The following is a 17014-nucleotide window of genomic DNA, read 5'->3' as shown; positions in this document are numbered from 1 at the left end:
CAAATAGTTTATGTAACGATATAGATGTAACTGTACTACTTATCAAATAGTTTATGTAACGATATAGATGTAACTGTACTACTTATCAAATAGTTTATGTAACGATATAGATGTAACTGTACTACTTATCAAATAGTTTATGTAACGATATAGATGTAACTGTACTACTTATCAAATAGTTTATGTAACGATATAGATGTAACTGTACTACTTATCAAATAGTTTATGTAACGATATAGATGTAACTGTACTACTTATCAAATAGTTTATGTAACGATATAGATGTAACTGTACTACTTATCAAATAGTTTATGTAACGATATAGATGTAACTGTACTACTTATCAAATAGTTTATGTAACGATATAGATGTAACGATATAATTTAACTGTACTACTTATCAAATAGTTTATGTAACGATATAGATGTAACTGTACTACTTATCAAATAGTTTATGTAACGATATAGATGTAACTGTACTACTTATCAAATAGTTTATGTAACGATATAGATGTAACTGTACTACTTATCAAATAGTTTATGTAACGATATAGATGTAACTGTACTACTTATCAAATAGTTTATGTAACGATATAGATGTAACTGTACTACTTATCAAATAGTTTATGTAACGATATAGATGTAACTGTACTACTTATCAAATAGTTTATGTAACGATATAGATGTAACTGTACTACTTATCAAATAGTTTATGTAACGATATAGATGTAACTGTACTACTTATCAAATAGTTTATGTAACGATATAGATGTAACTGTACTACTTATCAAATAGTTTATGTAACGATATAGATGTAACTGTACTACTTATCAAATAGTTTATGTAACGATATAGATGTAACTGTACTACTTATCAAATAGTTTATGTAACGATATAGATGTAACTGTACTACTTATCAAATAGTTTATGTAACGATATAGATGTAACTGTACTACTTATCAAATAGTTTATGTAACGATATAGATGTAACTGTACTACTTATCAAATAGTTTATGTAACGATATAGATGTAACTGTACTACTTATCAAATAGTTTATGTAACGATATAGATGTAACTGTACTACTTATCAAATAGTTTATGTAACGATATAGATGTAACTGTACTACTTATCAAATAGTTTATGTAACGATATAGATGTAACTGTACTACTTATCAAATAGTTTATGTAACGATATAGATGTAACTGTACTACTTATCAAATAGTTTATGTAACGATATAGATGTAACTGTACTACTTATCAAATAGTTTATGTAACGATATAGATGTAACTGTACTACTTATCAAATAGTTTATGTAACGATATAGATGTAACTGTACTACTTATCAAATAGTTTATGTAACGATATAGATGTAACTGTACTACTTATCAAATAGTTTATGTAACGATATAGATGTAACTGTACTACTTATCAAATAGTTTATGTAACGATATAGATGTAACTGTACTACTTATCAAATAGTTTATGTAACGATATAGATGTAACTGTACTACTTATCAAATAGTTTATGTAACGATATAGATGTAACTGTACTACTTATCAAATAGTTTATGTAACGATATAGATGTAACTGTACTACTTATCAAATAGTTTATGTAACGATATAGATGTAACTGTACTACTTATCAAATAGTTTATGTAACGATATAGATGTAACTGTACTACTTATCAAATAGTTTATGTAACGATATAGATGTAACTGTACTACTTATCAAATAGTTTATGTAACGATATAGATGTAACTGTACTACTTATCAAATAGTTTATGTAACGATATAGATGTAACTGTACTACTTATCAAATAGTTTATGTAACGATATAGATGTAACTGTACTACTTATCAAATAGTTTATGTAACGATATAGATGTAACTGTACTACTTATCAAATAGTTTATGTAACGATATAGATGTAACTGTACTACTTATCAAATAGTTTATGTAACGATATAGATGTAACTGTACTACTTATCAAATAGTTTATGTAACGATATAGATGTAACTGTACTACTTATCAAATAGTTTATGTAACGATATAGATGTAACTGTACTACTTATCAAATAGTTTATGTAACGATATAGATGTAACTGTACTACTTATCAAATAGTTTATGTAACGATATAGATGTAACTGTACTACTTATCAAATAGTTTATGTAACGATATAGATGTAACTGTACTACTTATCAAATAGTTTATGTAACGATATAGATGTAACTGTACTACTTATCAAATAGTTTATGTAACGATATAGATGTAACTGTACTACTTATCAAATAGTTTATGTAACGATATAGATGTAACTGTACTACTTATCAAATAGTTTATGTAACGATATAGATGTAACTGTACTACTTATCAAATAGTTTATGTAACGATATAGATGTAACTGTACTACTTATCAAATAGTTTATGTAACGATATAGATGTAACTGTACTACTTATCAAATAGTTTATGTAACGATATAGATGTAACTGTACTACTTATCAAATAGTTTATGTAACGATATAGATGTAACTGTACTACTTATCAAATAGTTTATGTAACGATATAGATGTAACTGTACTACTTATCAAATAGTTTATGTAACGATATAGATGTAACTGTACTACTTATCAAATAGTTTATGTAACGATATAGATGTAACTGTACTACTTATCAAATAGTTTATGTAACGATATAGATGTAACTGTACTACTTATCAAATAGTTTATGTAACGATATAGATGTAACTGTACTACTTATCAAATAGTTTATGTAACGATATAGATGTAACTGTACTACTTATCAAATAGTTTATGTAACGATATAGATGTAACTGTACTACTTATCAAATAGTTTATGTAACGATATAGATGTAACTGTACTACTTATCAAATAGTTTATGTAACGATATAGATGTAACTGTACTACTTATCAAATAGTTTATGTAACGATATAGATGTAACTGTACTACTTATCAAATAGTTTATGTAACGATATAGATGTAACTGTACTACTTATCAAATAGTTTATGTAACGATATAGATGTAACTGTACTACTTATCAAATAGTTTATGTAACGATATAGATGTAACTGTACTACTTATCAAATAGTTTATGTAACGATATAGATGTAACTGTACTACTTATCAAATAGTTTATGTAACGATATAGATGTAACTGTACTACTTATCAAATAGTTTATGTAACGATATAGATGTAACTGTACTACTTATCAAATAGTTTATGTAACGATATAGATGTAACTGTACTACTTATCAAATAGTTTATGTAACGATATAGATGTAACTGTACTACTTATCAAATAGTTTATGTAACGATATAGATGTAACTGTACTACTTATCAAATAGTTTATGTAACGATATAGATGTAACTGTACTACTTATCAAATAGTTTATGTAACGATATAGATGTAACTGTACTACTTATCAAATAGTTTATGTAACGATATAGATGTAACTGTACTACTTATCAAATAGTTTATGTAACGATATAGATGTAACTGTACTACTTATCAAATAGTTTATGTAACGATATAGATGTAACTGTACTACTTATCAAATAGTTTATGTAACGATATAGATGTAACTGTACTACTTATCAAATAGTTTATGTAACGATATAGATGTAACTGTACTACTTATCAAATAGTTTATGTAACGATATAGATGTAACTGTACTACTTATCAAATAGTTTATGTAACGATATAGATGTAACTGTACTACTTATCAAATAGTTTATGTAACGATATAGATGTAACTGTACTACTTATCAAATAGTTTATGTAACGATATAGATGTAACTGTACTACATATCATATAGTTTATGTAACGATATAGATGTAACTGTACTACTTATCAAATAGTTTATGTAACGATATAGATGTAACTGTACTACTTATCAAATAGTTTATGTAACGATATAGATGTAACTGTACTACTTATCAAATAGTTTATGTAACGATATAGATGTAACTGTACTACTTATCAAATAGTTTATGTAACGATATAGATGTAACTGTACTACTTATCAAATAGTTTATGTAACGATATAGATGTAACTGTACTACTTATCAAATAGTTTATGTAACGATATAGATGTAACTGTACTACTTATCAAATAGTTTATGTAACGATATAGATGTAACTGTACTACTTATCAAATAGTTTATGTAACGATATAGATGTAACTGTACTACTTATCAAATAGTTTATGTAACGATATAGATGTAACTGTACTACTTATCAAATAGTTTATGTAACGATATAGATGTAACTGTACTACATATCAAATAGTTTATGTAACGATATAGATGTAACTGTACTACTTATCAAATAGTTTATGTAACGATATAGATGTAACTGTACTACTTATCAAATAGTTTATGTAACGATATAGATGTAACTGTACTACTTATCAAATAGTTTATGTAACGATATAGATGTAACTGTACTACTTATCAAATAGTTTATGTAACGATATAGATGTAACTGTACTACTTATCAAATAGTTTATGTAACGATATAGATGTAACTGTACTACTTATCAAATAGTTTATGTAACGATATAGATGTAACTGTACTACTTATCAAATAGTTTATGTAACGATATAGATGTAACTGTACTACTTATCAAATAGTTTATGTAACGATATAGATGTAACTGTACTACTTATCAAATAGTTTATGTAACGATATAGATGTAACTGTACTACTTATCAAATAGTTTATGTAACGATATAGATGTAACTGTACTACTTATCAAATAGTTTATGTAACGATATAGATGTAACTGTACTACATATCAAATAGTTTATGTAACGATATAGATGTAACTGTACTACTTATCAAATAGTTTATGTAACGATATAGATGTAACTGTACTACTTATCAAATAGTTTATGTAACGATATAGATGTAACTGTACTACTTATCAAATAGTTTATGTAACGATATAGATGTAACTGTACTACTTATCAAATAGTTTATGTAACGATATAGATGTAACTGTACTACTTATCAAATAGTTTATGTAACGATATAGATGTAACTGTACTACTTATCAAATAGTTTATGTAACGATATAGATGTAACTGTACTACTTATCAAATAGTTTATGTAACGATATAGATGTAACTGTACTACTTATCAAATAGTTTATGTAACGATATAGATGTAACTGTACTACTTATCAAATAGTTTATGTAACGATATAGATGTAACTGTACTACTTATCAAATAGTTTATGTAACGATATAGATGTAACTGTACTACTTATCAAATAGTTTATGTAACGATATAGATGTAACTGTACTACTTATCAAATAGTTTATGTAACGATATAGATGTAACTGTACTACTTATCAAATAGTTTATGTAACGATATAGATGTAACTGTACTACTTATCAAATAGTTTATGTAACGATATAGATGTAACTGTACTACTTATCAAATAGTTTATGTAACGATATAGATGTAACTGTACTACTTATCAAATAGTTTATGTAACGATATAGATGTAACTGTACTACTTATCAAATAGTTTATGTAACGATATAGATGTAACTGTACTACTTATCAAATAGTTTATGTAACGATATAGATGTAACTGTACTACTTATCAAATAGTTTATGTAACGATATAGATGTAACTGTACTACATATCAAATAGTTTATGTAACGATATAGATGTAACTGTACTACTTATCAAATAGTTTATGTAACGATATAGATGTAACTGTACTACTTATCAAATAGTTTATGTAACGATATAGATGTAACTGTACTACTTATCAAATAGTTTATGTAACGATATAGATGTAACTGTACTACTTATCAAATAGTTTATGTAACGATATAGATGTAACTGTACTACTTATCAAATAGTTTATGTAACGATATAGATGTAACTGTACTACTTATCAAATAGTTTATGTAACGATATAGATGTAACTGTACTACTTATCAAATAGTTTATGTAACGATATAGATGTAACTGTACTACTTATCAAATAGTTTATGTAACGATATAGATGTAACTGTACTACTTATCAAATAGTTTATGTAACGATATAGATGTAACTGTACTACTTATCAAATAGTTTATGTAACGATATAGATGTAACTGTACTACATATCAAATAGTTTATGTAACGATATAGATGTAACTGTACTACATATCAAATAGTTTATGTAACGATATAGATGTAACTGTACTACATATCAAATAGTTTATGTAACGATATAGATGTAACTGTACTACTTATCAAATAGTTTATGTAACGATATAGATGTAACTGTACTACATATCAAATAGTTTATGTAACGATATAGATGTAACTGTACTACTTATCAAATAGTTTATGTAACGATATAGATGTAACTGTACTACATATCAAATAGTTTATGTAACGATATAGATGTAACTGTACTACTTATCAAATAGTTTATGTAACGATATAGATGTAACTGTACTACTTATCAAATAGTTTATGTAACGATATAGATGTAACTGTACTACTTATCAAATAGTTTATGTAACGATATAGATGTAACTGTACTACTTATCAAATAGTTTATGTAACGATATAGATGTAACTGTACTACTTATCAAATAGTTTATGTAACGATATAGATGTAACTGTACTACTTATCAAATAGTTTATGTAACGATATAGATGTAACTGTACTACTTATCAAATAGTTTATGTAACGATATAGATGTAACTGTACTACTTATCAAATAGTTTATGTAACGATATAGATGTAACTGTACTACTTATCAAATAGTTTATGTAACGATATAGATGTAACTGTACTACATATCAAATAGTTTATGTAACGATATAGATGTAACTGTACTACTTATCAAATAGTTTATGTAACGATATAGATGTAACTGTACTACTTATCAAATAGTTTATGTAACGATATAGATGTAACTGTACTACTTATCAAATAGTTTATGTAACGATATAGATGTAACTGTACTACTTATCAAATAGTTTATGTAACGATATAGATGTAACTGTACTACATATCAAATAGTTTATGTAACGATATAGATGTAACTGTACTACTTATCAAATAGTTTATGTAACGATATAGATGTAACTGTACTACTTATCAAATAGTTTATGTAACGATATAGATGTAACTGTACTACATATCAAATAGTTTATGTAACGATATAGATGTAACTGTACTACATATCAAATAGTTTATGTAACGATATAGATGTAACTGTACTACTTATCAAATAGTTTATGTAACGATATAGATGTAACTGTACTACTTATCAAATAGTTTATGTAACGATATAGATGTAACTGTACTACTTATCAAATAGTTTATGTAACGATATAGATGTAACTGTACTACTTATCAAATAGTTTATGTAACGATATAGATGTAACTGTACTACATATCAAATAGTTTATGTAACGATATAGATGTAACTGTACTACATATCAAATAGTTTATGTAACGATATAGATGTAACTGTACTACTTATCAAATAGTTTATGTAACGATATAGATGTAACTGTACTACTTATCAAATAGTTTATGTAACGATATAGATGTAACTGTACTACTTATCAAATAGTTTATGTAACGATATAGATGTAACTGTACTACATATCAAATAGTTTATGTAACGATATAGATGTAACTGTACTACTTATCAAATAGTTTATGTAACGATATAGATGTAACTGTACTACATATCAAATAGTTTATGTAACGATATAGATGTAACTGTACTACATATCAAATAGTTTATGTAACGATATAGATGTAACTGTACTACATATCAAATAGTTTATGTAACGATATAGATGTAACTGTACTACATATCAAATAGTTTATGTAACGATATAGATGTAACTGTACTACATATCAAATAGTTTATGTAACGATATAGATGTAACTGTACTACATATCAAATAGTTTATGTAACGATATAGATGTAACTGTACTACATATCAAATAGTTTATGTAACGATATAGATGTAACTGTACTACATATCAAATAGTTTATGTAACGATATAGATGTAACTGTACTACATATCAAATAGTTTATGTAACGATATAGATGTAACTGTACTACATATCAAATAGTTTATGTAACGATATAGATGTAACTGTACTACATATCAAATAGTTTATGTAACGATATAGATGTAACTGTACTACATATCAAATAGTTTATGTAACGATATAGATGTAACTGTACTATATATCAAATAGTTTATGTAACGATATAGATGTAACTGTACTACATATCAAATAGTTTATGTAACGATATAGATGTAACTGTACTACATATCAAATAGTTTATGTAACGATATAGATGTAACTGTACTACATATCAAATAGTTTATGTAACGATATAGATGTAACTGTACTACATATCAAATAGTTTATGTAACGATATAGATGTAACTGTACTACATATCAAATAGTTTATGTAACGATATAGATGTAACTGTACTACATATCAAATAGTTTATGTAACGATATAGATGTAACTGTACTACATATCAAATAGTTTATGTAACGATATAGATGTAACTGTACTACTTATCAAATAGTTTATGTAACGATATAGATGTAACTGTACTACATATCATATAGTTTATGTAACGATATAGATGTAACTGTACTACATATCAAATAGTTTATGTAACGATATAGATGTAACTGTACTACATATCAAATAGTTTATGTAACGATATAGATGTAACTGTACTACATATCAAATAGTTTATGTAACGATATAGATGTAACTGTACTACTTATCAAATAGTTTATGTAACGATATAGATGTAACTGTACTACTAATCAAATAGTTTATGTAACGATATAGATGTAACTGTACTACATATCAAATAGTTTATGTAACGATATAGATGTAACTGTACTACTTATCAAATAGTTTATGTAACGATATAGATGTAACTGTACTACATATCAAATAGTTTATGTAACGATATAGATGTAACTGTACTACTTATCAAATAGTTTATGTAACGATATAGATGTAACTGTACTACTTATCAAATAGTTTATGTAACGATATAGATGTAACTGTACTACTTATCAAATAGTTTATGTAACGATATAGATGTAACTGTACTACTTATCAAATAGTTTATGTAACGATATAGATGTAACTGTACTACTTATCAAATAGTTTATGTAACGATATAGATGTAACTGTACTACATATCAAATAGTTTATGTAACGATATAGATGTAACTGTACTACTTATCAAATAGTTTATGTAACGATATAGATGTAACTGTACTACATATCAAATAGTTTATGTAACGATATAGATGTAACTGTACTACTTATCAAATAGTTTATGTAACGATATAGATGTAACTGTACTATATATCAAATAGTTTATGTAACGATATAGATGTAACTGTACTACTTATCAAATAGTTTATGTAACGATATAGATGTAACTGTACTACATATCAAATAGTTTATGTAACAATATAGATGTAACTGTACTACATATCATATAGTTTATGTAACGATATAGATGTAACTGTACTACTTGTCAAATAGTTTATGTAACGATATAGATGTAACTGTAGTATATATCAAATAGTTTATGTAACGATATAGATGTAACTGTACTACATATCAAATAGTTTATTTAATAAAATAGATGAAATTCGATAAGCAATTATTTTGTAAAAAACACCAGACACACTAGCATATAGCTGATTGAGACAAAATGTGATGTCTTTCAAATATGTCATACAAAATTTAACACATGTTATAAACATGACTGTAAACTCGCTTATCCATTAACAAAGTACAACGTTTCTAAACTAGGAAATCATTTTTTTCGGGGGGAAATTGGAAAGTTTTTACACTTCTATACGTTTATATGTACATTTCTGTTTACGTATAGAAAATACTCGATTTTCATCTTTTCTCTTTCGTACCAATTCCCAAATAGTTTCAAAGCTTCAAGCTAAAATTCCACACTGTCGTTCGATGTTAGGTATTTTCTTCAATATTCAAGTGAATTCCCGACACTAGATATCTATCATTTAGTGAATTTAGTGTAAACAACAGACGAAACAAGATATTATGACTGAACTTTCTAGTTGATTTCATTAGTTTAAATACCGCATCAGCAATTAGTACTAGTTTGCGTACCGTTAACTACTGCGGCTCTTTATGGTCTTTAGCCTGATGTTTGAAGTGTTTCTGAAATCTATATGATCTGAGATAACTATCTATATTACATTCTCTTTATAAACGTTTTGTCCTGAGTCTAAGCTTCATCTGTCTGCCATAAATCAAAATGTTATGTAAATATATGCGTAATTAATTTTTCCTAAAGGGGACCGAAGGTTGCCGGAGGGGTAATTTTTTTAGCGTCTCCCACCACAATGCAGCATTATGTCGTCTGTCAATAGATCTAGAATGACATCATTTAAGAGACGCTTAACGTGAGCAAAACGTGCGCATGCCATGAATGACGAGAAGAATTATACACTTTGGAGGCTTCAATACATCATGATAATCGAGCTTCAAATTTAAGGAATGAAAATATTTGTTATTCTTAATCTTCGAGGACCCTGCATACACACACACACACAAGTGTTTTAACAATATTGAAACTGAATCATAAGAGAACAAGATACTTAATCTGAGAGTTGATGTACACAATGCACTGGCATTATAGCACAACGAAACTAAAATTACTAAAGAGATCCAAACAAACTCTGTTGAATTCTTAAACACGTGTTTCTTAAGTATTTGTGTTCATATTCCTTGTGTATTGATACTTTTTTGAATATAGGACCACTTACAACAAACGAGACACACAAATAATGTATTTAAAATACCATCAATATTACTATTAGTCCCACTAATTAGTGTCGGTATTTTCTGTCTATTTTGCAGAGAATTAATTGGAGATTTTGTTTGAGATCAGTTCTTTAAACTGGATGTGTTGACAGGTAAAAGTATAAAATAACTGGTGTAATGTGGTCATCCCGTCATTAATAATTCGGTAATTTGAGGGCTAAACTTTACACGATTGGTTCATATATCCCAAGCCAATTTGATTTGTTGTGACTGTTTGTAACTAAGCAAAAAGCTAAACAATAGATTATCTCCACTCTGGCCACCACATGTATCGAAACCCGGATTCTAGCCAGCAGACATACCGCTGTGCCACTGAATGGCCCGTTAATTTATGAATAAAGTTTTCAGAATCTTAGTTATATTCAGATTTTTCTTGTATTCTTGCTCGTTAGAGGATGTTTTTAAGCAGAATAATATACTTGATTTTTATCAAACTGTGTCTTTTGTAAAAACTACAATTATCTTATCTGTGTGAAGCCTTACAAAAATTACCATTTAAGTTTGTATTGAAAACAAATAACTTGGCAAATACTATTATATTTATTTTCAGATTAACAAATGTCTGACTAATCCATTCGTACACAACATCGCAACATCTTGTCAGCGAGGAGAGGAAGTTACACTCTGTTGTAGGAATCTTTAGATCAAGAGCAACTGATGGAGTGTTCTCCTTCTGTTCAAAACCAGATCACGTTTCTGCTGTGAAACTGTTGGCAACTGATTCAAGTTTCATGTTGAGGTCTCTATCCTCCAAGACCATCAGGAAACAGGTTCTCAACCTGTTTGGTGATGTAACGAGCAACAACTCTTTAGGGGATCTTTCCAATAAAGTTCTGTACCACAATGATATGATATCCCTTGAGACTTTTGGCACAGCATTTATGAAAGCATCTGTCCAGACTCTTGAGACGACTCCTGAAGTTCTAGCTCTGTTCATAAGCCTTTGCTAAGCTCTGGATCACCTCTTTTGGCACGTTTTTACATTCTTCACAGTGATGCCATCTGTTCCGGGTGCTCCTTATTTGATGGTCCTGAATGCATCCATCACACTTTCCATGTTGAAGCACTGCATGGGCTTACTCACCTTAACCATCCCGTCAATTTCATGACTCACCACTGTCTGGTGATCCTGATTATTGTGACTACTTTGACTGATGAATCTAGCAAGAAAGGCTTTTCCTTGGTCCTCATCGGTGAGTAGTACTTGTCCAAAGTCGCTGTACAAAGTAGTTCTTCCAGAAGACTTCCGAGCTTTCACCTTGTTATGAAACTTCGAAAACTTCCTGGTATTGAGGTTGGACTTATCACATGACCTATTCTATTGTGCTCTAATGGCTCCAGTTGCAGTTCTCTTGAATCCTGAGGTAGCACGGTTACGTTCAATCCTTAGCTTTGTGAGGATCTCCATATTAGCTGTGGCCCTGCACTGCTCAAACTCTCTTTCCTTTCTGTTCTTTTCTTTCCAGGCTGCATCCTCGTCAGGATTCTACCAGTTTAGAGCATTCTTGCATGTGATTATAATCCTTGGAGGTTTATCTTTCCTGATCCTCTCCTTGATGGTGGCCCAAACCCTGATTTTTCCCTCTGACTGTACAAGGTCTTCTTCATTGAAGGAGTGACATGATGGAGCTGGTAAAATAAGCTTACCTCATACAGGAAGTGGTCACTCCCAACTCGGAAGCTCTTTATCCAAATAGCCAAATCCTGGCATTTTCAGTTATCAGAGGAAGGTGAATCACTGTGTCAGGGTCCCCATATCTCTCCACAAGCCTTGTAGGTTCTTCAGTGTAGAGGATGCAAAGTCACCATAAGAAAGGAATGTTGTGGAATATTCAAGTATTTGTTTGTTTGTAGTTAAGCACAAAGCTATACGTTGGGCTATCTGTGCTCTGCCCATCAGGAGTGTGAGAACCCGGTTTCTAGCATCATGAGACTGAAGGCATACCGCTATGTTACTGGGGGTCGTAATATTCAAGGAAAACAACATCTAACGAATTAAATAGCGCGTGTTCTGTGTCGTATTTGTCGAAACTTGACCTTTAACAAAATCACTGATGTGATGAACTTTTTTCTTTGTGTGTAGCTGGTCTGTACTTTACTTTTATTGTTTATGATTCATCAGATGGGCGATAGCACTGCCTTTGTAGGGATGACTCTGGTTGTTTATCGAAACGGTATTTTAAATATCTCTTTAACAGGTTATCAGTACTATAAATAGCAACCTGTGTGTGAAGAAAGTCTTTCTTTGTACGTTGGCGCGAAGTTCTAAGAACAAGTAATTATTAGTGTAAGGAAATGCTATAGTAAAATTTTATGTAGAGAATTTTTATAAATAATTAACGATAACTAACTTTAATAATCTGTTTCAAATCACTAGTTTACTGCACAGATGATATAGTTTTGATTAATCGTTATTTAGTACACGTATGTCTTTTGTTGATTCGGTTGTTGAACTAAAATGTAGTATTAGATTAATTTTAAAGTATCACCTAACTTGCAAATCAAATTGTTTTTCTTATTCATTCATTTGCAGCAACTTTGTAAGTCCTTTAAAGCTCTATTGTTTCAAAAATTATAAACCTATCTCATATCAATTGTTAGAATTAAGCGTTTCATAGTTTAATTACAAAATTATGATTTATTTAGAGAACACTGCAGGTGCTGATAGCAGGCCGCCCAAAAGGGTAGGGGTGGGGCAAAGGAATTCCAGGGTCTTGAGCAGATGGACTATATAATTCTTTATTTTAAATTAGGGTTTCTCATGTTTTACTACAGCTCATTTCATGTTTACTTCTTGTATTAATAAGAAAAAGTGTCACAGTTAACAGATCTGTTATCCTCATTACTACCTTCCTATTGTCACGGGTCAAAGACCACGTTATTGTGGTTGTAGACTAACATTCAAAAATTTATTTAATTACTGTTTTATGAATGTAACACAATAAACTACTTGTTATCATATTGTAGATTTTATGCCCAATTTTAGTATTACACATTAATTTGAAATTAAACGTTAAAAAAGGAATGTGTTAGGTGGTATGTTGAATACAGTATTGATTAAAATTAGATGTTTGTGATGTCCGAATACAAATCTGTAGTTTATAAACTTAATAGACCGATATTGAAAAGATAGAATATAAGATAAAAACCTTCTTTCCTTTTAGTTTCTGTGAATTAACAAGTATTCTCGTCCACTTCTTTTTTTCAGAGAACTTTCTTATTACACCCACTTCACTCAGTGACATATGTATAACCAATCGAATGCTCAGAATACCCCATACTGGCTTTCACAACCTCTGAGAAATATTCCTTTTCATGATAGGTTCTAAGTTGTGATGTATTTTTTTATCACAAAGTGCAGCTTAGTTACTGAGCTTAATAAATAATAGTGGAATTCCATGGTATTGATAAAGTAATCTGTGATTTTTTGTTATTTCAAAATGCAGATATAATACCTTAAATGTTATTTAATATTACATCCTCCATATTCGAAATCTGGTAAGGTTTAGCAAGTTAGGGCAATGAGCAAACTTGTACACAATTTGTAACTAGAAGAGGTAATTGCTTTCTGTCTTTCTTTATTTACTGTTCTGTGTTTTAAGAAAAATGATTGAATCTTAAGCACTCATTTGTAAACAGTATCGTAACCGAAATTTTACTGTACAGTACAGTAACATGAGTTCACGTGCGTCACCTAATTGCAATTTTGTAACTTTGTTGTTAGTCGAGTTCAGATGAAAGATAAATAACATATATATATGTTTAATGTGATGAGATTTAAGCGGATCAGGTTAAAGTTTGAATTTTGTTTTATAATTTATAGTAATTTTAGAAAGAAAAAAGCATAGCTTGCATATATTTTCAAACTAATTATTGTGGTTACGAAGTCGATCAAATCGAACAAACCCGTACAGAGGTAGTGAAAATGTCAGTCTCAGATAAAATAGTTTTCTCTAAAATCTTTTAATAATTATTTGGAAGTTATAAATATTTTTCTTATTAAATTTTACAATTTTCTGATGAATAAAGTTACTTTTCATCTTAAAATGATAATTACTTTGCACAATGAATTGTCAAGACGCAAAGATAAAAAAAGTGAATGAGCAAATCATTCAAAAAATCTTAAAAAACTCAAATTAAAAAATATGACAATTTGCATACGATATCTTTGTAATGATTATTAATTATCTACAAATCTATACCAAGCACTAAATGGTTATGAGATCGGTCCGTGGGAGAGTTGTAGAAATATAGAATTTCCATCAGTGAGGCTGGCTAAGGATAAGGAAAAAATAGTAACACAAATTAAGAAATCAAATTAACACCAGGACAACGAAATGACTACAGCTTGAGTTGGGCCGAGGGAAAACAATCATAAATATACAGAATTACGGATGGGAAGACTGAAAATTCATGTTGTGATACCATTTTGTATTTTGAGCTGTAGTTGAGCTATAATATTGACAGCAAGTCCTGCTATTCAAAAGAAAAGTAGATGTGCAGTTTCTGAGCTGCATCAGTTTACAATGTATTGACTACAGTAAAATAGCACGTGAAATGTAATATTAATTATGTCTGTCTGTTGTTTATACATAAGTAAAAAAATGTGTTCGATGTTGCCAATGTATACAACTAAATATAACACCGGAAATTCTTTACTCTGCAGTTTTACATAGAGCAGTGTCCAACATTTATTAACACTATTTAATTATTGCATGCCATTGTGTGGATTTCTTTATAAAATCCCAATAGATTTACAAATGGAGATATAGCTTGTTCTAAATGTTTGTAGCTGTTAAATATAATGATAAGTTAAGATCTGATCTATGTTTGGTCACTAAATTTTGTTGTAGTTCCTTTTATTAAGTATCATAATTGTTTAAAAACTGTTTCTTAACTGATTATTCCGTTTTTTAAGTTTTTTTCTTAAAGATTATTCGTCAAATTGCGGATATTTTTTGACCAATTGCGTCCAGTCAAAACTGAAAGCGTGTAACGTGTTTGAAAAGGAAAGAAATTTATCAGAAAACAATAAACAAAATAAAACATGGAAATCACTGACGTCATAGGTAATTTAGGACGTCTTTAGTGTTACGTATATAATAATATTACTTGTTCACCGAACCGAGGAGCACCCACAGCACGGAAGATTTTGGCCTTACCATTTCTGGCACCCGATACTGACGACTGGTATGCCAAACCACACCAGTTTCCTAGTGGAAGAATGTCTCCATACTGTTTGATACCACCAATCAAGAATTCGGCCAGTGTCAGGCCTGGCATGGCCAAGCGCGTAAGGCGTGCGACTCGTAATCTGAGGGTCGCGGGTTCGCGCCCGCGTCGCACTAAACATGCTCGCCCTCTCAGCCGTGGGGGTCTATAATGTGACGGTCAATCCCACTATTCGTTGGTAAAAGAGTAGCCCAAGAGTTGGCGGTGGGTGGTGATGACTAGCTGCCTTCCCTCTAGTCTTACACTGCTAAATTAGGGACGGCTAGCACAGATAACCCTCGAGTAGCTTTGTGCGAAATTCCAAAACAAAACAAAACAAGCCAGTGTCAGAACTACAACTACAAATGTGAATAATAACTTCAGAGTTATGAATCAAAATAGAAACCGGTTTTTAAATGGGTTAAAGAAACCGCTTTTTTCTTTTCAAATATTATTTTTCTATGAAATTTCCAAACATACTTTACAATAAGCTGTAAATATTATGATGTTTTAAAAACCCAACAAACAAACGGTGCCAGGTAAACAATGAATGGTTCTACGAGATTTTGCTGTCGACAAAGGGATGCACCATTAATTATTTCACTTACAGTTTTTCTGTATTAACATAAATTATATTATCGGAATATTATAAAAGCCACCATTACTACGTGATGTACTCAGCAGATACCCCGATGTGGTTTTGTTATAAAAAACAGATACACCATTGCTACGTCAATAAAACTGAGCACGAACATTACGTCATAAAATTTGCACTTGTGAAAACATAAATAATAGTGTACGTATATGCTACATAATGATATAATTCCCCCCCCCCAGCAACTTATACAGTTACTGTGTAATTACATTTTACTTT

This window comes from Tachypleus tridentatus, chromosome 9 (assembly GCF_004210375.1).
Source record: "Tachypleus tridentatus isolate NWPU-2018 chromosome 9, ASM421037v1, whole genome shotgun sequence".
NCBI lineage: Eukaryota > Metazoa > Arthropoda > Merostomata > Xiphosura > Limulidae > Tachypleus > Tachypleus tridentatus.
The sequence above is the reverse complement of the archived record's forward strand: the minus strand, read 5'-3'. Positions refer to the sequence as shown.